A 26,883-nucleotide genomic window follows, 5' to 3' on the forward strand; every position below is an offset into this window, starting at 1 on the left:
CCTGAGGTCTGAGGGCAGTAGGCTGCCCCATACAGGGGGCCCTGGTGACTGGCAGGAGGGTCCTGTCTCACCTCCAATTAAGCAGACAGCACAAACTGCTGATTCATGGACACGTGTGAGGCCTGGGCTGTTTGTACTTTCATCTCCAGCTGTCGGCCAAACATAATTGTAGTTGTCACTTTGGCAGCGTGACACTGTGATGTGTCCTAATACAACTGCCTCTGCGCCACAGAAGTGAGCTCTTGGGAGGTGGAGGGGTCTGTAGCTGCTCCCGTGGAGAGAGCCATTCTGGAAAGCAGTGTGTGTGAAGTTCACCCAGGTGCAGTCCCGGGAGCGGTGTGAGCCCTGGGGTAAGGAGCATCAGCGTCCATGGTAATGCAGCCCTGATGGCATCGATTAATAAGAGAGAGGCTGCCATCGAAGGGAGGCATACTTGGCAGCTAGGAGAACTTGGAAAGCAGCCTTCAGACTACGCATGAGTTGGACTCCAGTGTGCATGGGGTGAATGGATGGTTAGACAGTGGTGGAGGGAGATGGTGCCAGAGTCATAGATGGGACCAGATTGAGAAGCAGAGAAGCTGAGGGCCAGGCTAGCAGCTTGGACTGTATCCTGGAAGCAATGGGGAGCCCCTGAAGGCTTTTCAGAGAGAGAAAAGTAGTCAGATGACATGGGGGACTGGGCTCAAACAAACCTGAGGAGTGGCACAAGGCTCTCCCTCCCCACAGCAGCTGGGAAGAAGACTCTTGCTGCTTGGGGAAGTGTTTTTACCCTTCAGAGGAGACTGAGGCTCTGTGCTCATCCCATCAGTGTGGCGAGGGCCAGTCCTAGTCAGGCCAGCCGAGAATGCAGGTAATTAAGAGGAAGCCCCCAGGCCCATGCCGTATCTCTTTACCTTCCTCCTTGGCCAGAACATCAGGAATGCAGATGTGCTAAATGTGGGAAACCGCACACACTCAGGCCAGAGGTGGGGTCAGGTCCCACTGCTATGGGTGTAGCCTTCCTCCCCATTGCTTCCCACAAAGAAAACAGCAGAGGCAAACATCCAAGCTTGCTCCATGGAGGAATTCCTAGAAGGAAGATCCTATCCTTACGTATCAAAATAAATATGTTTTATAGGTTGTTTGACAGAGTCAGAAGAATACGAAGTGTTGGGAGCTGTCACCAGTGGATGATCCACCTGTGAGCTGGGAAGCCAGAGCCTATCTGAACCATCATGTAAGTCAGGAGGAAGACACGACTCAGTCGACAAAAATTTGGTGTCTTTCCTCGGAAGTGCACTGTTGTGCAAGAAATGGTTTGGCAGTGATTCTCTCCTTCAGCTGCAAGCCATCCAGGGCAGGAGGCCTCTTAAGTTGCCAATGGAGGAGGGGCAGATGGGAGGCGTTCCTGCTCCAGCATGCTCCTCCATGGAGAGTTCCATGAGTTGGGCTGCTGGGACAGGTATTGACCAGTGAGGCACTCCTGCCACCTGAGCAGCTTCTACTGCAAGAAGAGTGGGTGCCTGGAATCCCTAACCTGTGTATGGGTGGAACATGAGCCTCTTCCCCTGGGGCAAGAAGCATGTCATAACCATGTCATAGCCACCTCTGTCTGCCCAGGGCCAGTTTGGAGCAGTATGCCAAGACATAGTTTTGCTTATTGGGCTTGCTTCTGTTCTTTAAAATTTACAAAATTTAATGATAACATATTGGCCTTTTTTTTTTTTTAAGACAATGTCTCTCTATGTTGTACGAGGTGGCTTGGAACTCACAATCCTCCTGACTCAGCTTCCTGAGTACTGGGATTACAAGCATTCACCACCATGCCCAACAGTTTTTGGGCTTTCTAACAAATTATAAAATACAATCAGGAAAGTCCAAACAATCACATAGACAGTTTAACAAATAATTATCAAGTAAATGCTAATTTTATATAGAAAAATATGTTAAGAAATGATCCATAAACTTTTGCCTGGGGAACTTCCACTGAAATTCTTTTGACATAGTTAAAAGATTTAAATGGTGCAAAAAGATATAAAATACAAGTAAGTGCCTCCTCCCTCCCTTTTCCCACAGGTGACCACTACCAATTTCTTATGAATCCTTCTTCATTTCTTCCTCTGCATCAGTAAGACTTCTAAAAAAAAGGATGTCATCATGCAGGCTGCATCTGTATTTACTGATAATTTTACGAGGATATAATCATGACTCTTCCATGACATAAAACTAATGTCAGTGATTTAATTTAAGTCATTAATCCATGAGGATACCAGTGACATATTGCAACCAATTGAAAAGAGAACTCAAAGTATCACATACAATGGTCAAATAAAAAATGCTAGCCAGGCACCAGTGGCTCACCCCTGTAATCCTAACTACTCAGGAGACAGAGATCAGGAGGATTTAGGTTCAAAGCCAGCGCAGCCAAATAATTTGTCAAAAAAAAAATCTCAAAAAAAAAAAAAAAATCCATCAACAAAAAAGGGCTGGTGGAGGCCCTGAGTTCAAGCCCCAGTACCGGCCAAAAGAAAAGGAAAAAAAAAAAAAAGGAAATGTTGAAGTGATTTTAGAAATGGATATAAAACTGGCCAATATCCACAAGGCAATAGTCAGTTTCATTCCACCAGACACAATTTGCATCTCTGTGAACTGGAATGATTTGCATTACTATCAAGTTTGTACAATTTAACTTTGTGGTGTGTTTGTGTGTGTGTGTATGTGTGGTGCTAGGGATGAACCCAGGGCGTTGTGCATGCTCGGCAAGCTCTCTGCTACTGAGACATATTCCCCAGCCAACTCTTATCTTTAGAGAATTGAGAAATAGTCTAGTTGATGTCCTTCACAGTTTTCCCCACACTTGTAATTGGTCCCTCCCTACATGCCTCTCAGGAGTTTCCCTCTGCCCAATCCCTGCTGCCATGCTTGTGCCCTCCTCCCAGGTTCTGGAGATAAGCCAGGGCTGAAAACCTAGCCTAAGAGAACCAACTCATCCCTTAGGCGGAGCCAAACAAGTGCTCCAAGGCTCCCACATTGTGCTTCTGAGGTGGTGGCCGCCGGAATTGTGAGTCAGGCTGACTCAGGGCTGGTGGTCATGATGGGCCTTGTAAAAAATGGTCACAGGTTAAGGGTTTGATGAAGAAGAACAGATTAGAAATGCAAAGAGAAGACTGTGGTCTAGAAAGACAGAGGGCCTGTTCAGTGAACTCCCAATTCCTGGATGACTGCCTGCATTTAGAGCCCCCTTTATGCTCCAGGCAGCTTGGGGGGGGGTATCTGTTCCAACAATTGCCTACTTAGAGACTAGCTGACAGACAAGATGATCTGAAGGGCTGGGGTATACACCTTGACCCTCCCCAGTTGTGGGTCAGTTCCCACAGAGCCCAGCTCATCACCTATGCTCTGTGTTGGTACCATGGGGCCTTATATTGGGGGGTGGAGGTGGGCTGTCTATGACACAGCAGAAAAAAACAAATGCCTGCCTTCTGTACACCTTTGGACAATCACTTCATCTCCTTGAGCAAGTTTTCTTATCTTAAACATGTGGGGAGGGGGAGAGACAGAGAAAGAGAAGAGAACAGAACAGAACAGAAAAAAGAAAAGGAAAGGAAAGGAAGGCAATGCTGCTTCCTGGCTCCCCTCCCAGGGCCCCTATAGGAGTCCAATGAGCCATGGATGGGAGCCCATGCCAAAGCCACTCATGAGGTAGCCCACAGTTCTGGCAGGGCAAGAGAGCTTGGCCTTCTGGGCAGAGTGCTTTGGGAGAAGAGGTTTTGTGCAAATAGCCAGTCATGATTAATTGATGGGGCGGCTCTCAGGCAGAGGATCAGATTTCACAGAGATACATATATATACAATTTGGCTCTCCTGAGACGGAAGTGTTCATTCAGCACAGGTTGGACTGCTCAAGGCATGCATGTCTAAATGAAAGTTTTCCATCCTTTCCACGGGGAGGGAGGGGGTGCTTCTCATTCAGTGAACATTCATTGAGCACCTTCTGTATGATAAGCGTTGTACCAGGTACAGAGGTACTGAGATAGGAAGGTTAGCTCTGAGATAACCATGCTTAGCTCCTGGAAGCAGGCATTCAAAAAGGAGCTTATGCAAGGAGTGGTATGAGCACAAAGGACATTCCAGGAGCACTATGGAGGGCTCCACCCATGTCCCCAGGTTGGGGTCCAGGGCAATTATAGAAGATAGTTGTGTTTGTGGAAGATTGGGGAGATGAGGGGCTGGCTGAAGGGGGTAGTGGAGCTGGTAGTGGGGAGGACCTCAGAGAAGTCACTTGCAGATTATGGGGTTGAAGACAGTGAGTGCATGAAGTTGGGGTATGGCTCAAGTGTGCACTGTGTCTGGGTGCCATCCCCTGCACAAGGGTGGGGGACAGTGAGTGCTGTGGTCAGATCTGTCATTGGGAACAATTATTCTGGCTGCTTGTAGAGGGGCATGGGTGGAGGCACAAGGACACTAAACAGCAGCTACAGCCTTGCACAGCAGGAGTGGTGACCTGAGCTCGCTATTCTGCCTAAGCTGGCCTCAAACTCTCAATCCCCTACCTTGACCTCCCGTTCTATGGGAAATGAACTGCTGTTGTTTATAAGCCACCCAGTCTATGGTACTTCATTATAGTAGCCTAAACTAAGACAGCCTTGGAAACTACATGTTGGAAATAGCAGAGCCACGAGGCAGATCCTGAGTCCCTAAGTTATCACCTGAAGAACAGATGACACTGATCAGAATCACTCACATGGCTTTTTTTTAGGCAAGAAATCAACTTGTCTGAGTTAATCTAGAGTTCAGGATTTGTTTGTTATAGCTTCTAGCATTACCTTAACTAATGTAGGATTCGAGAAGATGAAGGTTGTCCTGATGATTCAAATGAGTCTAGACTGAGAAAATGATGGAAGACAGAAGGTCTTTGTCAAGGTTCAAGAACAGGAGAGGAGGGAGGATTAGAAAAAGCTAGGCCTTTAGTACCATGCAGGAAGCTAAGAATTCAGAGAGATGCTAGCCAATGTGTGGCAAAAGCCAAGTGGGAGAAGTCAGGGAACGTTGAGCAGGTCTGGGGATTGTGATGCTGGATGTGGGGAATTGTGAGGAGTCTGAAGAAGCCTCAGAGAGGCTGCCCACTGTTCTGCATCCAGGGTCCTGGGAAGGGGTGCTGGACCACCATCTCCCAGGCCTGCCAGCTGCTGTGACTGAATGGAACTGAGCAGAGCATCTCAGCCCCGCTCAGGACTTGCTCAGTAAACTACATGAGACATACCCAAAGGCTGGTCTGTGACTAGAGTTCTAGGCCACAGGACCAGCTCTGGGGATTCCAATGAATCAGGTCCCACTGCTTGCTCTAAAACGACAAATAAAGAGATGAGTAGTTGTGAAGGGCAGAGAAAGGAGATTTATTATAAGGTACAGGTGCACCACAAGAAGAGGCAAAGTAAGAACTTCAGCCCATCTTCAGGGTATATACATGAGCTTTAGATTTAAATAAAGGAAGAATTGGGGAAGAGGGTGAGAGGTATGTGTATTTATTAAGTGGTCTCCCTCATAGTGGTCAGAAGTAGTCCAGTTACTTGTTATCCAGCGGTGGTCAGGCAGGGCCTTGTTATAATAAGAAAGTCATGTTGCCTGGCAGGGGGCAGTTCCCACTCTTGTCACAAGATGTTATCAGTCCTATCTACTGGATTCTAAGGTGGATGCAAGCTGATTGCAAGAGATAATAGCTCAGAGCAAAGGACACAGATACAAAATGGAAGCAAGGATGCCAAGCTTTTAGCTACCCTTTGGACATTTGCAGGCCCAAGTGAGGAGTCAGCGTTTTTTTTGTTTTGTTTTTCCTGGTGGTACTGAAGGAGTCAGAGCTTTTTAGCAAAAGCAGTTTCTAAGTACCTGTTAATAGGTCCATGAAAGGGTTGCCTGCAAATACTGAGTTGGACCAACTGCATCCGGAAACAACCAGACTTACAGCACTGTGCTACCTTCTGCAGGGAAAGCAGCAAAAAGCCATGGGCCACTCTTCGAAGCATTTTATCTGCAAATCTGAATAGAGCCATCCCTACCTGCCCAGGTATAAGTGATAAGTGATAAGTGAAACCACACAGTATCTAGTGGTCCTTGGCCTGTGGCTCTCATAAAAAATTCTTTTTACAGACATTTTTTTTGGGGGGTAGGGTTGTACAGGGCTTTGAACTCAAGGTCTCCTACTTGCTAAGCAGGCACTCTACCACTTGAGCCACACCTCCAAATCAGATCTAGAGTTTTTGCTAAGGGCCAGCCTCAGAGGAGATCCTTCTACCTCTGTCTCCCTAGTACCTGGGATTGCAGGCATACACCACCATCCCTGGCCCTTACAGACATTTTTTTGACATAAACTGCCCTTCACCTTTAGAAGATTTAGGCTTAGGCTTCCACATGCTATCAGCAGAAGGATGACTGAGAGAGCCTCTGAAAGGTACCTCCAGCTAGCAACTATTTTTTTTTTTAATAATGGGTTTATTTTGTTTCTGTAGTGCCTTGTGCATTTTAAGCGTGTAATCTATCACTGAGCTCCACCCTCAGCTAGTGACTCTTAGAAGAGTGTCTGAGTCAAATCAGGAATAGGAAAATGAGAACTCAACATAATAGTTGTAGAAAGAGAAATTTACTTCTCTTTAAAAACAATACCAAGGCTGGAGGAGTGACCTAAGCAGTAGAGCATCTACCTGGCAAGCATGAAGCCCTGAGTTCCAAACCTCAGTACTACCAACAAACAAACAAACAAAAACAAAACAAAACCCTAGCCTCCCCCCTCCCCCCCCACAAAATCCCAACCATAAAACAAGAAGTCTACAAAATCTGTGGTGGTATAAATGTTGCTCCGGCCCACCTCAGTTTCAGAAGGCCTAGGCTCCTTCTATTTTGTTGCTTTCCTCCACTGTTTATAACAAATTAATCCAAAAGTTAGTAGCTTGGGCAGGGGATGGTAGTGCTCTTGCCCAGCACACATAAGGTCTGGGTTCATCCTCAGTACCACAAAGGAAGAAAGAAGGAGGAGGAGAAACCTCAGTGGCTTCAAACAGGATAAACATTTCTGACTCATACTTCTGGTGGGTCAGGATTTGGAAGGGACTTAGTGGGGTGGTTCTGGCCAGAGCTCCTTCAAGAGGCTACAGTCAGGATATCAGACGGAGTTGTGTTCATCTGAAGGCTTGACTGGCTGCAACATTGCCGGCAAGTTGGCTCTGGCTGTTGGCGGGAAGCCTGGGTTTCTCACCGTCTTAATCCTCTGTAGTGTCACTTGAGTGGCCTAAAACATAGCCACTGGCTTCTGCTAGCCTAGAGCAAGTGATCCAAGAGAGGTTAAGTCATATGTAATGCCTTTTATGTTGTTTCAGAAGTCATATGCTATCATATCCTATTGGTTACTGAATAGAGGAGAAAAATAAACAAGAACATGAACACCAACACCAGGAGTTGAGTCACTGAGGGTCATCTCAGAAGCTGGTAACAGCATCTGCCTTTCTCAGTGAGGCTTCATCCTCATGTTCTAAGATGGCTGCTCTAACTCCAGCTATTACATAATAGACAATTCATTCTAGCTAGTATGAAGAAGGAAGAAAGGAAGCATGCTTTTCCCTTTAAGAATGCTTTCCAGAAATTGGATGCATCATTCCATTTCTATCTCATTGGTCAGAACTTAGTCACATAGCTGCAAAGGAGGTCAGCAAATTTAGCATTTATTCTGGGTGGCTATGTGCTCAGCTAGACCAGATATTGGAGGACAATTGGCAGTCTGTGCTGTATCAGCAATGTTTTCCTGTATATTATAAAGGTTAGGGTGGAGAAGGGAACATAGAGAAGTACCTTGGGTTACTGACCTGGGTAAGGACTCTGAGCCATTTTGTCTGGGAAAGGAGTGTGTGTGTGTGTGTGTGTGTGTGTGTGTGTGGGTGTGGGTGTGCGTGTGTGTGTTGGAGAAGGAGTAGAGATTAATGTTTCACCCTGTAATTAGTAAAAGTCAGTGTAAAGAGAAAATAGTCCTTAGACAAGCTCAGGGGACAAAGGAGCATAAAAAACAGACCCAGTCCAAGAAGTCCAGCCAAGGGTGGTCCTAAAACCAAAGATGATCCAGAAATGAAAGCTCATCATAGGAGGCCTAGTGAGGGCAGCCCCGTTCTACACACAGAACCACAGGTTTAAATAAATTCCAGGCAGCCTGATTAGCCGATCCAAATGCAGAAGCACAGATGGGCAACTCTACCAGCTGTGTTTTTAAAAGATCATATGATTCCTGATCAATGAACCAAAGAGACCAAATGCAGAAGTGCTTAAAGCTGAGCAGCAGATTTGCCCAGAGAACTCTTAGAAACCAGAGCCAGGTACCGAGCAGCCAGTAGAGGAGCCGGGGGAGGAGGAGGAGAGAGAGGTGTCAGCTGCAGAGGCCTGGCTGGGCAGAGGATGAGCCATCTGTTGCCAGAGAATTCTAAGGCTCAAGAAGTCCTTGGGAAGGAAAACTGCCCTGGCAGAAGGAGGTCATGGCTCTGGCTTGGCTGAGTGGCCAGTGACAGGGAGCACTATGACCCTACAGGAATGTAAAGTCTGCAGCCAGAAGCCTGGGGCTGGGCACCCAAGAGTACAGCAGGTCCTGCTGAGGCCCTTCTGGTAGGACTGGTTTCCTCTTTTCCATTCTGGCAGCCTGGACAGTGGAATCCCATCTGGAGAGGGTAAAGAGGGTGGACTGAAGACTTAATGCTACTTGTTGCCTGACTGATTCCACACTCCCTGCCCATGGTTATAGTGGTAGTCCAAGGTGGATGAGGTTCTGGGTCCAGCGACTCCAGCTGGCATCTCCAAATACGGTTGTCAGGACACCCTGGGCTGGCCACAAGCTCACTGGCTCACTGGCTCACTTGAGCCACATCCATGCTCTTTACTGTGGCAGGGACTGTCAACCATCACCTATTGCTGCCACAAAGGTCAATTTCCAGAACGTGAGAGGTCCACCAACACACCAGCCTTTCCCCTCTTGGCTAGAGTCTACATTCACCAGAAGGCCTTGGAGGACTTCTTCACACTCCTAATTTGAGGGTCTTTTCGAGAGAGACACCTCAAGGCATGGCTGTGACCAAGCTCCAACTTTGGCAGAGAGGGAGGCCCCTGTGGTGCTGAGAGTGGCAGAGAGAGGGTATCGAGGAGGGGAAAGCCTACTGAAGGGCCTGGAATAGACTCAGGCCACCTGGGGACTGTTCTCTGTTTCTGTTGCACCAATACTTATTGAGCACCTGCTCAATGGGGAAGACACTAGTAACACCCTAGGGACACAGAGGAAGGCATGTATGACATCACCCTAGTTGCATAAATAAAGCCAAAGAGGGCTGGTGGAGTGGCTCAAGCAGTAAAAGCAAAACAGCAGCTGGTACAACATGCAGTGGTAGGTCAACTACAAGGTCCAGAAACGATGCAAGGGGGGTGTACTAGGAGAGTGGTGAGGGAAGGCATCCCAGAGGAGGGGGTACCTGCTAGAAGGAACAGGAGTCCTCAGTTAACAGTGGGGCCAGGAAGAAGGCATGCCCAGCAGCAGGAAAGGCAGTTCACAGTTCTGAGCTGGAAAACTGCCTGGGGCAGAGGTAGGGTAGTTTCTCTGCCTGTTGTGTCCACTGTGCTCTGAAGTGTCTGGGCTCCCTCAGGGCAAGTGTGGCCTTGATCTACTGTCCACTGAGCAACACAGCAGGGTCACAGGAGGGGAGAAATGTGCCTGCTCCCAGCATTTGCAGGCTTTCCTGTCATCTTTGGGTCTTTGGTACCTGACTGTGATGGTGGAGGTACCATAATTAGGAAACAGATAGGATTTCTTTGGCTTTGAAGAACCTGCCACACTCCACACAGGTCCCTAAGTGATCCCAGATGGACCCTTAGGCCTGACTGTCTACAGCTGCCTCTGATGCGGCAGGACGCAGGGATAGAAGGTGCACAGTATGGGGCAGTCTGGTTCTCCATTTTCTGTGATCAGACCCAGGTCCCTGGGTTTTCTAGGCCTCTCCATGAGAACCCACCAGTATTATCACCAAAGCACTTCCCTTGCCTCTTGCAGCTGCTCCTAGAGTTTGAAAAGAAGTATATAACCTATGCTGCCACAGCCTAGTCACTCTCATTGTGCTGTGCAAGCTTGCCTTCCCTCCAGGACCCAAGAAAATGGGAAATGCAAGTAAGTCACCAGACACTCCAAACAGCTACTCTGGAGTTGTTCTATGAAGGTCAAAGGAATCATAGGCTCCACAAGGTCCAGCAGGTCCCACCTTCTCTCAGGGTTAAGGTGGGCAAGTGAGACAGCCAGAGCCTTGTGGGGATGCTGTCCTGTCTGCCAATGCCCAGAGAGGCCATGGAGGATGTGCAGGGCAAAAAAGATAGTGGGCCCTGTCCTTAATGTCTAGGCCCTGGCCAACCCAGCTCATACCTCCAGGAAGCCCCTCTCCTGGCTGTTGCTCTTCTCACTGGGATGAGCAAACAACCTCCTGGCAGCCTCTTTCACCTCTGCCATTTCAGAGGTGAAAATCCCAAAGCCTAGCTCAGGTCACATCCCTCTGGCTAATAAATCTTTTAGTTAGAATCAGCTCCTCAGTCTGGCATATAAGGCCTTTCCCAACCCACCTTACCAACTCATCTCTCACCTGTCCTTCCATATTTTCCTCCTGCCAAGGGTGTGCCCATCTTTTTTGTACTCTGTCTGCAAAGATCTCCCTTCTTCATTTGGGGCCCTGGATCTTCCCCACCTTGTTGCTGCTGTAGACCCTGGCCCACCTGACCCAGCTTGAAGAATTGAATGCTGTCTCACCTCTCAAGTCTTCCTTGTCATCCTCTGCCCTCTGAACCCATGGCCTAAGGGAGGGAGCTTTTTATTAGATTTGCATCTTTAATTACAGGAGTGATACATGCTTGTAAAAACATTCCCACATTACAGACGCATACTCAGTAAAATGAGCATGTGTCATCTCAGCTCCTTTTCCCTAGACTCACTCCAGTTAGCAGCTAGGCACGCATACACACACCTATTTTACCCAGCATGAAAGGGGCTCTTGGGGATCTTCCCTAACTACTGGATGTAGTGGTGACAGAGTAGGGTGGGTATGAGTAGAGTTAATGGAAGTTTGCAGAGAGTGGTGACCTGGTTGACTTTGAAAGAAGATCTCCAAAGCCAAGGGTCTGTGAGACCCTTGGTTTGTTTTACAAGTCAGTTCAAAGAACAGAGCCCCAGGGAGGCATTCCTAGTTCATGTGGGAATATTCATCCTATTCGCCCAGGAGCCAGAAACTCAAGTTCAAAAGCAAGCAGGTCTCTGGAGAATCCCCTGGGCCTAGCACAACCTGCTGTGACAAGTCCAGGCTGAGCTGAACCAAAGTTTGGCAGCCTCAGCATTGTGGTCACTCATTGAGATGGAGAGAGGCAAGGCTTGGAGCCAGGCCTTCATTAGCCTAGGCTCTCGTCTGGACCCAATGGGCCCCTGTGTTCTAGCTAGTCGGCCAGAAGCCCCTCTGCTACCAACCACAGAACCCCTTATGTGCCTTATTGGCAAAATGGTGATGGTCCTTACAGTGTGACCAGAGATATGTGTGGTCTAGGGGATAAATGGGCCCTGTCCTTCTTAGAATAGGATCTGGTGAAGAACTGGAACTGTGTTGACATTTCCTTCTCTAGGGATTTGGAGGGGCAGGGAACAGATGTCCTTCCCAAATTAACTAAGGAACCATATCTCTCCTCTACAACCCAATTTATGCAAATACTTAACTGGGGGGAATTAACTGGAGTGCACCAAGTTGGGACACCTACCAGCATCTTACAGATGCTCTCCCAAGGCACCAGCATCTCAGTTGACGTTTAGAAGTCAGGTCAAGGTGAGAGCAGCCTTCTCTGCAGAGGGAACACCATGGGCAAAGTCCTGAAGATGAGAAGGACGAAGACTTTGGAGGAACTGAAAATTCATTATGCTGAGCCTGGAGCTGAGGGAGAAGTATGGGGGAGCCAGTGGAGGCCCACTGCCAGAGTGTGCAAACACCTCTCTGCCAGGCCAAAAGGCCAGGGCTGTCCTGATGATCAAACAGTCAAGAAAGGGTTTTAAGCAGAAAAGAGGCATGAGTCTGGTTGCCACATAGACCATGTGCTGAAAGTGTTAAGTTTAGAGGAAATGAATGCCTTTGGGTAAGTGATAATGGTGGCTGGGTGAGGTCAGGAACAATAGAATTCAATACAGCATGGGAGAGGGGAGTGAGGAGAGAGAGGGGATCCTGGCTTGCTTATTGAGGCTGCAGGTCCCAGACCCATAGTTGTATTAAGCAAACAATTGTTCACTGGATTGAAGTAAGGGTGTGGGGAGCTAAGGTCCCCACATCTTTTCACAGGTGAGACTTGAAGTCTAGTGGTGAACAAGCCATCTGCTGACATCACTGAACATCCGTTTCCTCACCTTCATTTGGGCATGTCATGCTTGGGACACTGCTGGACACCATAACCCTGGAGTGTATGGCCCAGGTACACAGCTGACCATTTCCAGCCAACCTGCTGCTCACCTGACCTACAAGTCCAATGCCCACAGTCAATCAACAAGTCCCAGAAGCCTTGCTTTTTGAATACAGAACAGAGATAGCTCATGATCAACATCCATACATCCCTTAGTTCCACACCACCCCACCTCTGAGTTTAGACTAGGTGCTAGAATAGTTTCCCTACTCAACATTCAATCTTTGGTCTTTAGTCTTTTGGGTTTTTTTGGTGGTTCCAGAGTTTGAACTCAAGGCCTCAGATTTTCTAGGCAGGCACTCTGCCAGTTGAGCTACTCTGCTAGCCCTGTTTTGTGTTGGGTATTTTTGGGGACAATTTTTTTGGCAGCACTGGGGTTTGAACTTAGGGCCTTACACTTGCTAGGCAGGCATTTTACCAACTGAGCCACTCCACCAGCCCCTTTGTGTTGGGTATTTTTGAGATAGGGACTCATGAACTATTTGTCCTGGGCTGGCTAAAAACCACGATTAGGATTACAGGTGTGAACACCAGCACCTGGCAGTTTTTTGTTTTTTGTTTGTTACCATTGCTTCTCGCCAAAAGACTGTATTGCATGAGAGAGTGCTTCTGCTGGTCTTATTCTCTGCTGTATCCCCAGCCCCCCACAAGGGATGAGGGTCTGTCCTAGGGGTAGTCACTAAAAGAATTAATGGATGGACAGATGGATGGATTGCACTTGGTAAAACAAAAGGCTCAGTTGAGTAGGATCCTTGCTAGCCTTGATAAAAATTTTCTAGGCCTCTGCTGCTTCATTCTGAAATTAGAAAAGTATTTACTGCTTGCTGATTTCCCTCATATCTAAAATGGCTCAAGTCAGCCTGATAATGTTTAGGATGCATTAAAAACATTGGCTCAAGGACAGCAGTCACTGTATGTGAAACTCGAGAGGAGAATTCAGACTGTACCAGAAACCCCAAGCACAGCTGTCAGAGCTACAGTTAGATGACACCTTCTAGGGCAGTGGAGTTTCCAGAAGCCCCAGGCTTGCCTCCCAAAGTTAGGGAAATAAAGGCCTTTCTATGTCCCTGTGGCCAGGCATGGGGGAGAGTAAGTGTCACAGCCCACACCTGGGAGTTACATCCCTTGAGGGGCCCAAATTGCTGGATTCATCTGTCCCTTTGTCTGTCTTCAGTGATAAACTGAGTGAAGGAGTTTTTCTTTTCTTTTAGTTTGGAGGTGGGGAGGAGATTCACTCTTACCCCTGAACTATACCCCCCCCACCCTTGGTTTTTGAGACAAGGTCTTGCTGTATAGCCTAGGCTAGCTAGGAACTTACTATGTAGCCTAGGCTGGCCTCAAACTTGCAGCCTCCCAAGTGCTAGGATTACAAGCATGCATCACTAAACCCAGATATGAAGGAGTTATTGTGAGGAGTTTTCAGAGGTCTGGTTTAGAGTGGGGTAAGTCATTTCTCAAGATAGTAGACTGTGCAAAAAGACTACCTGTGTCTATCTTTATTTTCACTGCTGAAAGTAAACCTCATCTGTTGAAGTCTGGGGCTACCCATAATACATCCCAAAGGACTGGGGATACAGTAGAGCACTTGCCTAACAAGTGTGAGGTTCCAGGTTCTATCTCCAGCACCAAAAAGGAGAAAGACAAAAAAAGACACCCCATTAGGAGATCACCTGTATGATCTTTATCACATGATTCTCCCTTGGTCACTGTTTCTCTGATGGCCCAAATTGCTGATTCCTCTTCCTCTTTTTTTTTTTTTTTTTTCTTTCTTATGCAGGGCTGAGAATAGAGCCCAGGGCCTTACACATGGCAGTCAAGCTCTCTACCATTGAGCTACACCCTCAACTCCCAATCTTGAGAAGACATGCTTCTCCAGAAAGGGCCAGCTGACTGACTAGAGAGGTGACCCATCTTGGGTGAGTCAGAGTGCCCAGCCACATCAAAAAAAAGTGCCAATGTTCCTAAGAGTTGACATAGGAAGCCCTTGTTCTAACAAATCAACGAGGGCACAAAAGAGCTGCAAACTCCGAGTGAGGGAGTGGAGGAATTTTTCCAGTGGCTTAAGAATACAGTGTCCTTTACACAGATGGTCAAACTCCTGCCACTGGGGCCCTGTCTCTGATGGAGGAAGCCTGGTAAGATTCATGGTTTCCAATCTTCTAACAGAGGGTGACCCTTTGCCCCCACCTCTTGATGTGTCCCATCTGAACCTCCCCTTCTCAGATCACCATTCATCCTCATTTCACTACTGGTTCCTGGCCCAAGCCCTCCTTAAAAATTGCATGGGTCACTATTATCACTTTCAAAATTGCTATCAATATCCCCAAAGTGATGATTTCCAAAATACTAAAATCTGTCCTAAAATTATTATATCGCAAGGGACTCCAAATAGTCAAAACAATCTTGAAAAAGAACAGTGTTGGAGACCTCTACCTCCTGACTTCAAACTTGCTACAAAGTCATCAAAACAAATGATGCTGACATAAAGACAGACATAGAAACCAGTGGAATGGAATAGAGACCTCAAAAATGAATCTTCATATGTGGTCAAATGATTTTGACAACACTGCCAAGATCACTCACTGAGAAAAGTCCAGTCTTTTCATCAAATGGGGTTGGAAAAACAAAATGAAATCAAACCCTTACCTTATTCCTTATACAAAAATTAACATGAAATGGGTCAAAAATCTAAACATAATAGCTAAAATTATAGAACTTTTAGAAGAAAGCATAAGAGAAAAGCTTCACAGTGTTGGATTTAGCAATGATATCTCAGATGTGATACCAAAAGCACAGGCAACAAAAGAAAAAAATTAGATAAGTTTGTCTTCATTAAACTAAAAAAAAAACTTTTGTGCATCAAAGTATACTACCAAAAAGTAAAAAGACAACATGTAGAGAATTAGAGAAAATATTTGCAAATCTGATAAAGGATTAATTATCCAGAATATATAAGAAACTCCAATTCAGCAATGACAACAATAAAACTGAATTTAAAAATAAGCAAAAGAATAGACATTTCTCCGAAGAAGATAAATTGATGGCCAATAAAGATGCTCAACATTACTCATTAGAGAAATGCAAATCAAACCACAGTGAGATACCACTTCGTGTAAGAATGGCTATTATAAAAGAAAGAGACAGAGAGAGATAAAGGAGGAAGAAGATGAAAAAGGATAGGAAGGGAGGAAGAAGAAGAAGAGGAAAGAGAAGGAGAAGGAGGAAGAAGAGGGAAGGAGAAGGTTGTTCACAAAGGATGTAGAGAAATTGGAAACTTTGTGCTAATTCCATTGCTAATAGGAGCATAAAATGGTGCAGCCAACATGGAAAACAGTGTGATAGTTCTTCAAAAAGTTAATCATTGAGTTCAAAAGGAGAATCTGAGAAAAAAATTAAACATAGAAGGTGGGCATGGTGGCTCACACTAGTAGCAAGTAATCTAGCTACTCAGGAGGTGGAGAGCAGGAGGATCATGGTTCAAGAACAACCCAGGCAAAAAGTTCAAGAGACTCCCTCCTCCCCCTCCTCCCCATCACAACCAATGACTGGGTGCTGTGATCATCCCAGCTATATGGGGAAGCACCATATAGCTCCCACCACAAGAGGACTGTGGTCCCTGCCAGCCTGGGGAATAAAGAGAGGCCCTATTTCAAAAAATAATGAACACAAAAAAGGCTGACAGAGCGGCTCAAGTGGTAAAGTGCCTCACCTGCCTAGCAAGAGTGAGACCCTGAGTTCAACCCCCAGTATCAAATAAATAAATAAACAAACCTATATTTACCATCTGATCCAGCAATCCCACTTCTGCGTAAACATCCAAAAGAATTTGAGGCAGGAACTCAAATAGATATTTGTACACCCGTGTTCCATAATAACATTAATCACAATGGCCCAAAGTTGGAAACAACTCTGTCCATCAGCAAATGAATGGATAAACGAAATATTGTATGCATACAATGAATATTGCCAGAATGAAATTCTGGCATGTGCACAACATGAATGAGCCTTAAAGACATTATGCAAAGTGAAATAAGTCATCATGAAAGGACATTTCTATGAGATACCAGGAGTAATCAAACTCCTAGACAGAAAACAGAATGATGGTTTTACCAAGGAAGGGGACAATGAGGAGTAGTTGGTGTTTAATGAGTACAGTGTTTTAGTTTGAGATGAGGAAAAGATTGTGCATATAGATAGTAGTGATGGTTGTACAACAGTGTGACTGTGCTTAATGCCACCAAACTGTACATTTAACAAATGGCTACCATGGGCTGGAGGTGTGGCTCAAGCAATAGAGTATCTGTCTAACAAGCATGAAACCCTGAGTTCAAACCCCAATACCACCAAGGAAGAAAAAGTTAAAATTTACATTATGTATATTTTATCACAAAAAAGTCACCCGGAGGTGAGGAGCTCAAATCCTTAAGAGTTCTTCACATGGAGCTTACTCGGAACCCTGGGAGATAGTGGGGAGCAGACAGTTGAGGGCAGAGAAAAGGAGCTGCCAGCAGTTCTAGGACTATCCACTCCCTACCCATATCACCAACCACCTGTTATTTCTATCTCCCCACCTCCATCCTTTGAAGCCCAGCTCACATCCTCTTCTACTTCCTCCAGGATGCGTCTTCCAGTCTTCCAGCCCTCCCTGCTTCCCCTCAGCACACGTTCGGTCAAGGTGTCAACTCCCTCCTGCTCCACCAGTCCTGTTCCTTCGTCTTGGACTCTTTCCTCAGGGCACCAAAGGTAGGTCAGTTTCTGCTCCTCTCAGGATGGGGAGACCCACAGTAGAGGCTCAGTCTTCTTGACTGTGAGGTGAGGCTATTGATATCCACTTCTCAAGGTTTTTGTGAGTCCAAATCCCATTACTACTAAAACAACAACAAAAAAATGTAACATGTCAAGTAAGTGCTCAATATATCATGATGACTGTTAAGATTATTCTTCATTATGTTGATACTAATGCAGAAACTTTAAAGCGACAGAGGCCAATAGGAGAGGGGGACCAGGAACTAGAAATAAGGTTAGTTCAAGAATTAACTTAGAAGGTAACACACATGCAAGTCAGTGCAACTCCCTGTAGAGCTATCCTTATCTCAACTAGCAAAAGCCCTTGGTCCTTCCTATTATTGCTTATACTCTCTCTTCAACAAAATTAGAGATAAGGGCAAAATAGTTTCCGCCAGGTAGCAAGGGGGCTGGAAGAGAGAGAGGGGGGATGGGGGAAAGAAAGGGGGTGGGGAAAGAGAGGGGGCGGGGGGAAAGGGGGAGAAATGACTCAAACATCGTATGTACATATGAATAAAAGAAATTTTAAAAAGATTATTCTTCATATTGGCGTAGAATATCTTTTTTTTTTTTTTCTTTTTCTAGCAGTACTAGGGTTTGAACTCAGGGCTTTACACTTGTTAGGCAGGTGCTCTACCACTTGAGCTATGCCTCCAGCCACTATGAAGTATCTTAGAATTTAAGAAAATCTAGTATCCTCATGAAGAATAAATAATTTAAGCCATGTGAAATGAATAGAAGAGCGCCAGGCACAGAAAATGTGCTCATTAAGAGTGAGAGGATGATAACAACGGTGATGATCATGACAATGATGGTAACAGTGAGGATGGGCTGCAGTCATCTCACATATCTGTCCTATGTGCATTGTCTTTTTTTTGTTTTTGAGGTGCTTGGAATTGAACCCAGGGTCTCACGAGTACTAGGCAAACACTCTACCACTGAGCTGCATACCCAGCCCCATAATGTCTTTTTCTTTCCCCCATTCTTTTTTTAATCATGTATATTGATTGTACAAAATAATGTGTTCCATTATGTAATTTTCATACATGTATATAATTTACTTTGGTGATGTTCTCCCCCCCCCCCGACATTACTGTCAATTATCCTCTTCCCTCTTCCTTCTGGTTCCCTTCCTCTTCCCAAATAGCTCCTCTTCTATTTGATGTCTTTTTTCAAAATCTAGATGCCACATATGAGAGAAAACATGCAATATTTGTCTTTCTGAATCTGGCTAATTTTGCTTAACATAATGGCCTTCACTCTGATCCGTTTTCCTGGAAATGACATAATTTCATTCTTTATGGCTGACTAAAACTCCACTGTGTATCTATACCACATTTTTTTTATTCATCAGCTGTTGATGGACATCAAGTTGATTCCATAACTTAGCATACTCAATCAACATGCTGACTTAGATTCTCCCAAGTATATGCCCAGGAGTGATAGAGCCAGATCATAAATGGAAGCTCTATTTTTAGTTATTTGAGGAACCTTCAGACTGATCTCCATGGTGACTGGACTAATTTACACTTCCGCCAACAGTGTATAAGGGTTCTTCCCCACTTTCATCCCCTGTTCTTGCCAGCATTTGTTATCGCTTGTGTTCTTCATGGTAGTCATTCTGATTGCGGTGGGATAGAATGCAATGTAGTTTTAATTTGCATTTCCCTGATGGCTAAACACTTTTTTATGTATTTATTGGCCATTTGTACTGGGGTTTGAACTCAGCAATTCATGCTTGGTAAGCAGGCGCTCTTCCACTTGAGCCACACTGGCAGCCCCTTTGTTGGCCATTTGTATTTCTCCTTTTGAAAACTGTCTGTTCAGGCCTGGTGGAGTGACTCAAGTAATAGAGTACCTTCCTAGCAAGCACAAGGCTTTGCGTCCAACCCCCAGTACTGCCGAGAAAGAGAGAGAGAGAGAGAAACTTTTCAACTCATTTGTCCATTTATTGATTGGATTATTTGTTCTTTTGGTGCTTAATTTTTTGAGTTCTTTATGTATTCTAGATTTTAATCCTGTGAGATGAATAGCTGGAAAATGTTTTCTCTCATTCTGTAGACTGTCTCTTCACTCTGGTAACTGTTTCCTTTGCTGTGAAGAAGCTTTTTAATTTGATGCAATCCTATTTATCAATTCTTGCTATTATTTCCTGGGCTACTGGAGTCTTATTCAGAAAGTTGTAGTCTATGCCTGTATCTTGAAGTGTTTCCCTTATGTTTTCCTCTAGTAGTTTCAAAGTTTCAGGTCTTACATTAAGGTCTTTGATTCATTTTCAATTGATTTTTGTACAGGGTGAGAAATAGGAATCAAGTTTCAGTCTTCTACATTTGAATATCCAGTTTTCCTAGGACCATTTGATGAAGATCCCAGTGTTGTCTTAATTGCGACTGTCAGCCTCATAAGAAGACTTCAAAATAAAGAAATATGGTAGTAAGAGATGGCAGGTGGATTCAGTAAGGATGCTCAGAGCCTTGGAGGAGTTGGTAGATCTGGCCCATTTCTCCATCTTAAAAGATGAGTGATAGTCAAGAGGCCAGGACAATGGGAGAGTCACAGTGAAGAAGCTGGGGCAAGAGAAAGAGGTCTGTGTGGCTGAGTACAGTGGTCAAGGTGGTTGGAGGTAGGGCTGGAGCCACATTGGGCAAGACATTTACCCATGGGAAACCACAGCTTTCTTGGAAGATTTTCAGCCATGGAGAGGTCATCAGACTTGCATCGATGAGGTGCCCACTCTGCTTGTTGGGTGAAGAATGGACAGTGTGGGATGGGCAGGAGCAGGCAGGCAGTGAAGAGGCTGCTGCAGATTCCAGAACAGAAGGTTGGTGGCTTGGCTCAAGGGGTAGCAGTGGAGATGGAGGACTATGGACGCATTCTGGAGGCATGGTGAAAAAGAGAGGCCATGGATTGAGGTACTGCTAGGCAGGGGGCCTGGGCAGATGAGTGGAAATAATACCAGTTCCTGAGATCTGCCCATTGGAAAAAGATCTGGGTGAAGGGACATGACTGCCACCTGATTCCTAAGAATTAAGTGATCTTCCCCACTTTTTCCACCTACACATTCACTGCCATTATAGTTAGAAAGTTCTTTGAGTCTAACCTTTCCTTCTAGCTATAATTTGAGCCCAGGCTATCCCACACTGCCCTTGGTGAGTCTGCCCAGGCCACAGGAGTGAGGGAAGGGCCATGGGCCAAGGGTTTGGGTGGCAGGCATACCTCTTGCATGACCGCTATCAAGCAAGCCAATTTCTGATGCCCAGTAGATTCAAATCCAGGGTGTGTGGGCTGGAGGACCCAGCACAGGAGCATCCTGTCCCAAGTGCTTCAGGTCCATGCATGCCCTCCATCCTGCCTCTGGAGCCTGCTCACAGATCAGAAGCATCCCCCAAGGCCCCTAAGATAGGCTTTTCCTCATGATTCTTTCAGAGGTAGGAGGTAGAGAGCAAAACCTCTGATCCTGACGCCAGACACAAACCCTAAGAAATTACTGGCCTGAGGGCAAAGTTGCAGAAACACAGGCAAGGGGCCCAGAACCCACTGGCTGTCAGAACAGCTGATGGGCAGAGGCTGTGGTACTGGGGGCTTCCCTGGCTCTCATCTTTCCAAACTACTGATGGGGACAAGGAGTTCACCCATGGTCTGAACCCCCACCTTGCCCCTCTAGCTGGAACCCTCAAAGCCCCCATACCTACCCAAGATTCTCTTGCCATGTATTTGGGGGTCACATCAGGGGTTTCCTGATTCCTGATGCCCCATCTTGGCCTTCTGGAAAGTGTCAGTGGGTGCTGTGTTAGCCTCTGTCCCTGAAGCCTGCTCCCCAGTGCCCCTCAGGAAGGTGTCCCGGCCTTAGCTTCTCATGAGCTCCCTGTACCCAAGAGCTGGGATCTGATGACAGCCCGCTCAGGTTCCCTTCTCCATTTACTTCCAAAGACAGAAGCCCCTGTCCCCTGCATGCTCAGCTTTCCTGGGCCTGGCTCACAGCCATGTGTGGTACAGTCACTGCTGGCCAGAGAGTAAAGGGAAGAACTCAGCAAAGGGAATCAGGTGACCTGAGGAACTGCTGGGATGGAGGGAGGTTGAGCAGGTGTCCCAGCAAAGGTGGTGTTTTGGGGACTCATGAAAGAGGGTCAGAGAGGGTTCATGTGAGGAGGTGGCTGCTCTTGCCTCCTGAGCAGGGGTGTGTCTTGTGTATCCTTGAGAGGAGATCTCTAGAGGAACGACCCTGTGACAGGGTGCTCTCCTCCCACTGTTCTCTGTCCTGTGCTTCTACCCTTGAATGGTGAGGACACGGTCCTTTGAAGAGCAAGGCCTCCATGATCCAAAGCCCCAAGTCTGGCTCTGTTCCTGTAGTCATACAGAAACACCTGTCTGACCCCCACAGCCCTGTGAGCTCCCTCAAGCCTCCTCCTCTGGGCTGGGCTTCTAGATCTGATCCAGAGGTCTGGACAGAGTGGGAGGGGCCTCGCAAAGTGTCCAGTGTCTGCTTCAGGCAAGGGCTGGGCCTGGCCATTTGCAGAAATGTCAGCTACTGAAGCAGGTTATGGGCCAAGGCCTCTGGGAACCAACAAGGGTGACAAGAGAGGGTTGATGGCAGACAGGATAGGTTATCTAGAAAGGATTCAATCACAGTGCACTCCCCAGCTGCCATCTCTGTTCCACTCACAGGAATTCAAGATGGCTGCAAGGGACTCCCCAAAACACCCAGCCCCCTTCATCTCCATTCTCAGCCATTGTCAGGACTGGCAGGCTCCTGAGGGTGCCAACATGTGAGTCAAAAAAGGCAGCCCTCTCCCTTCCTTCCTTCCTCTGCCCCATCTCTTGGGCACAAGAGTGCCCATTCTCACCTGCCATCCTCCTCTGTGTGGTCCCCTCCCGTTCACCAAACTGTGTCCCGTGACACACCAGGCCCCTCCTGTTCACCAAACCGTGTCCCATGACTCTCCCAGGGTACTGCTCTGCCCACTTCCATGTCCAGATAGGAACTCTGGCCAAGGCCAGCCCTCTGCACCCCAGGAGCCAATCAGAACTTTCCAGGGGCTTGGCTATTTGCATCTTTGTCCCTGGTGCTGCCCTGTGACAGGAAACTCAAATTCCTTGAGGACTAAGGGTCAGACAGTTGGGGAAGAATGGAGAAGAGCACATTATAGAGAGAAGATGCTAATAGAATCACCCGGCCCCTTTTCCCCTTGCCCTTGTCTGCCACCCTTTCTGGTCAGATGATTCTCCTACTTGGCACCATAGCAGTGATCGCTGGGAGGGAAAAAAGAGGCTGAAACCTCCAGGGGTTCTGAATATCTGAGCAGATGTGGTTAAGGATGGAAGTACTGTTAGAAGAAACCCCCAGAGTATAGCTGTGACCTTCAGGAAGGGGCTCCTGTGGACTCCTATGAGCTGCTCTAAAACTGAACAGTGGAGTCTGAGGAGCCCCAGTCATCCCAAGGAGCCTGGTCTCTGCTGTGCCCTGGGCAGCTAGTGAGACTTGGAACAGCCTCTCACACACTGTTAAAAGAATCCCCAGAGGCTTGCACACCTGGATCTCAGCCTTACTTTGGCTACTTGCCAAAGCCTTGTGAGCTTCTACTCCTCTTTGAGCTTCAGTTACTGCTTCTCTAAAATGGGAACCATTATTCTAGGGCTCAAAAACCATCTATATTATTCCCAAATATGTCTTTTCTCTACCTGTCATTCATTCCAAAAGTTCACTCTCCTTTGCAAGTGTGATTAGCCCACTTTGATACTCTCGGGAGGTAGCTGAGGATACAGGAGCTGCTCATCTTTCAGGAAGGAATGTGTTTATCTGATGTCACAGGGCCCTCCAGACCTTTCCAGAGGTGACTCTATCCCATAAATGGAGACCTCCAGGCAGCACCCTTGTCAGCTGCCCACTGTGCTGTACACAGATGGTTCCAATTCAGTGGACCAGAGCCCAGACAAAGATGTCAACACAAATGTTCCTTTGCTAATGGGAGGCTGAGCTGTCACTGGCCCAAGCCAGAGCACTGCCACTCAGCCATAGCATCCTCTATTTCATCTGACACCTGTTTGCTGAGCTCTTACTGTGGGCCAGATATGTTGATAGGCTGGGAGAAAGGGAGTGGGCAGACAGGAAGGTTAGCCATGCTACTGACCCCTATGGTTACCACTGGCCAGCAGCATCCTTGAGGATATGGCCTTGAAGTTGACTTCAGCCAAATTCTCAAGGAGGGAAACTGCCCCAGGGGGCCAGGGAAGAGGGACAGGAAGTGTTCAGCCAGGTCCCCAAGCTTTGATGACATAGCAGTGCCAACACATGTCTGGTCAGGCAGGCTGACCAGAGAGCAAAGTCTTCTCACATTTAAGGAAAACAGGGCGTTAGATTTCCTATCAGACTTAGAAGCAAGGAACTGGCAATAAATCAAGAACTGAACAGCGATGTTAGTGCTTCAAACGAAATTTCCAAGCCCAGAAAACAATTGCCCATTAAAATCCATTGGAGGGAAAAAAAAATCTATTAAAACTTCAGGAGAAATTCTTTGCTATAAATTAGGTTTTGCTGCCAACCAGGATAATTCAATAATTTCCCCTTGACATTCTTGAAATTGTTCTTTGGGGGGGAGGGGGATTATGATGCTTTGAAGTTGGGAGTGATTTGTTTCCAAAGAAAGATAAAGAGTCGACTAGGAGCTGAGGTGAGAGGCCAGGGATGAGACTCTTCTAACTCAACACCACCCCCCCACACCCCGCCAGTGGATCAGTACCACTAAGCTGAGAGGTTTCATGATGGCAAGGGAGGATGTCTAAGACTACATCATGCTTGTGGCAGAAAATTTGGGGAGCTTGGAAACACCTTGGGGTCTTCCTGCATCATCTAATAGTTAGGGCAGCCTCAACCTTATAGCCTCCTTGGAAAAGTGTAAAACCTTCCTTAACTGTATGGAACCAGATCTGGTCTGGTGGTGCCAGAGGTCACTTCTCAGTTTGGGCGTGGGAACTGCCTACCCTGTCTTCCTGCACTGTACAAGCCCCTCCCTGACACGCTATCTGATCAAGTTTGACCTTGATCCCAACCCTTGTCCTCTCTCGTCTTTCTGCACAAGATCCAAAAAAGCCATGATGCCAGACTGTCTTGGACTGCTACTCTGGCTGATCAGGGCAGCTGGAAGAGGGAGAAAGGAGGGTGCCAGGCAAGGCAGGGATCTTGAAGGACTGGGCACAATCAGCCTGGCCTTTGGACACTAGCCTTCAAAACAACTGTGGGGGAAGTGGATATAGGGCAAAGACCAGGAGTCTGGTCCCAACCCTTGTCATCTCTGGCCTTTCTGCACAAGATCCAACAAAGTCATGATGCCAGACTATCTTGGATTGTCCAAAGCTACTCTGGCTGATCAGGGCAGCTGGAAGAAGGAGAAAGGAGGGTGCCAGGCAAGGCAGGAATCTTGGAGGACTGGGCACAATCAGCCTGGCCATTGGATACTAGCCTTCAAAACAACTGTGGGGGAAATGGATATAGGTCAAAGACCAGGAGCCTGAACCAGGACCTGGGCAAGACATGGCCGCAGAACCTGACTCTGGCATTGAATCCTGGCCACTCCATGGGTGAGATTATTTTGTTTTGTTTGGTACTCAGGGCCACAAGCTTGCTAGGCAGGCTGTCTACCCCTTGAGTCAAACCTCCAGCACAGGGCAAGTCATTTAATCTCTAAACCTTAGTGTTGGCATCTGTAAGATGGTGGTAATAGCAGTACCTGTCTTACAGTCAGAAATAAATATGACCATGTATTGGGAAGCAACTGTCTTATACACAGAAACAGTACTTAGTAATATTTTTAGGAAACAAGTCTCCTGACCACAGACCACAGCCCTTCCCACAGCAGGAATCCCATCCCCTGCAGCCTCTGCTCATCTGTCCTTGGGGACTCGCCTTCTCCAGATAGAACCATGAAAGATGATGTCTACCTGTAGTGCTGTGCCACTCGTTAGGAACTATTACTCCATTGTACTTAGTTACAGTGGTCAACCATTGTTGCTATCAGGGACTCTCACAGGAAGGATGCTTGGTATTTTAATTCTCTCTCTTTGCAGAGGCCCTGGTAAATGACTTTGCTCAAGGTCACACTTTTGGAGGAATAGGTTGGAGCTGCGACTGGGACCCAGGTCAGGCCAATTCAACCACAGAACGGTGTCTTTATCTCAAGATTTCCTCTTCTTTCCTCCAACCTTCCCATGAATCACAGCCTCCCAGAACACCCCCAACCCCAACACTGGCCACTGATACCAACCAACAAACTGAGGCAGCGACATGTGGGTGTGTGTTTCTTTGGCATATTCCCTGAGCCTGCGTCCAGGAGGAAGATGACAGGGCTCAGCAGCAGGAGGTCAAAGGGGAAGGAAGTGGGAGAGTCTGGGAACGTATCCACTTCCACAGCCATTATGCCACCCCTCCCTTGGCTGCTGCCTGACTCACAGGAGAGAGGCACTCTGGTTTGAAAGGTCATCTCATCCCTCCCTGTCATTGAACCACTTCTTCCACAGGCGCTTCCCACTCCGCTGACAGGGCAGGCTTTCCCACAGCAACATCCAGTTAGTCTTTGATCATTGGCCCTCTTTAGGGTCCACGCTCCTCGTTTGTTTGTTTTGGTGAGACTAAGGTTTGAACTCAGGGTTGTGCACTCGCAAAGCAGATGCTCTACCGCTTGAGCCATACCTCCAGCCCATTTTGCTCTGATTATTTTGGAGATACGGGTCTCACAAACCACTTGCCCAGGCTGGCCTCAAACCTCCTTCCTCAGCCAGGTGCCGATGGCTCATGCCTGTAATCCTAGCTACTCAGGAGGCAGAAATCATTCAAAGTCTGCCCAGGCAAGTAGTTCGTGAGACCCTATCTTGAAAAACCCTTTGCAGAAAAGAGCTGGTGGAGTGGCTCAAGGTGCAGGCCTCAAGTTCAAACCCTAGGACCACCAAAAAAAAAAAAAACAAAAAAACCTCGATCCTACCCATCTTAGCCCCCCAAGTAGATTGCAGGTATAAGCCACCAGTGCCCAGGTAGGGGCTGCCTTTCTGTGGCATCATCCTGGCTTTCACCCCGCATGGTCAGGCCCCAGGTCTCAAGACTTGCTAATCTGTGAGCAAGTCAGTGGTTTTCTGGGAACTCATCTCTCCCGAGGGCAGGATGGGGCAGAAGTGATATATTCCCAGGAGACCCAGCAGTGGCTAGGGAATTTCCTTTAAAGTGAGGTTAAGGGGAAACTCAGGGCTGGGGAACTTTGCCACACGTGAAACCAGACTGGGAATTTAGCAAATACTTAATCAATGCCACTGCTTTTGTTTGGGGATTATAAGTATTTGTACTGAATTAGTCCCCAGGCCAGGGGAGGTCCAGGCTCCTGATTTTTGGCCAGGGAGACAATACTAGGGGACCCACTGGCACCCCAGTTTAGAGTGGGATGTGGGGAACGAGAATGGGCCAGAGGGATCTGAGTGTCAGCTCTGCCATCCAGTAGCTCTGGCACCTTGGACAAGTCACTTAGCCTCTCTGAGCCTCAGTTTCCTTGTCTCTAAATGGAAGTAGTAGCCACATCTACTTAAGAGGCTTGTTGCGGGGACCCAACACGATACTTGCTAAGCGCTTAGCACAGGGTGAGCACTCGAAAAGTG

General features: G+C 47.1%; 4 long non-coding RNA genes across 5 annotated transcripts in view; 2 read left to right on the top strand and 2 right to left on the bottom strand.

The window, feature by feature from the left end:
- The window catches only part of LOC141417877 (uncharacterized), a 32,515-nt gene extending 21,143 nt beyond the window's left edge, over positions 1 to 11,372 (bottom strand). Inside the window, exon 1 of the long non-coding RNA XR_012442525.1 lies at positions 10,787 to 11,372. This is a non-coding gene — a long non-coding RNA (uncharacterized lncRNA). The remainder of the gene's footprint in view (positions 1 to 10,786) is intronic.
- Positions 218 to 17,638, top strand: LOC141417876 (uncharacterized). Of its 2 annotated transcripts, none has more exons than XR_012442524.1 (4): positions 218 to 372; positions 1,118 to 1,216; positions 14,243 to 14,381; positions 17,083 to 17,638. It is a non-coding gene; the product is annotated as an uncharacterized lncRNA (long non-coding RNA). The 2 variants fall into 2 exon arrangements; XR_012442523.1 differs by having other exon boundaries at positions 228 to 350.
- Positions 17,639 to 19,178: 1,540 nt separating this feature from the next.
- On the bottom strand, positions 19,179 to 24,366 carry LOC141417875 (uncharacterized). The gene is made up of 2 exons (XR_012442522.1): positions 20,467 to 24,366; positions 19,179 to 20,125 (listed from the first exon to the last, which is right to left on the bottom strand). It is a non-coding gene; the product is annotated as an uncharacterized lncRNA (long non-coding RNA).
- A 349-nt stretch (positions 24,367 to 24,715) lies between these two features.
- On the top strand, positions 24,716 to 26,120 carry LOC141417878 (uncharacterized). Its single transcript, XR_012442526.1, has 2 exons — positions 24,716 to 24,825; positions 25,312 to 26,120. It is a non-coding gene; the product is annotated as an uncharacterized lncRNA (long non-coding RNA).
- The last annotated feature ends 763 nt before the right edge of the window (positions 26,121 to 26,883 follow it).

Source organism: Castor canadensis, chromosome 16, assembly GCF_047511655.1.
Source record: "Castor canadensis chromosome 16, mCasCan1.hap1v2, whole genome shotgun sequence".
Classification (NCBI taxonomy): domain Eukaryota; kingdom Metazoa; phylum Chordata; class Mammalia; order Rodentia; family Castoridae; genus Castor; species Castor canadensis.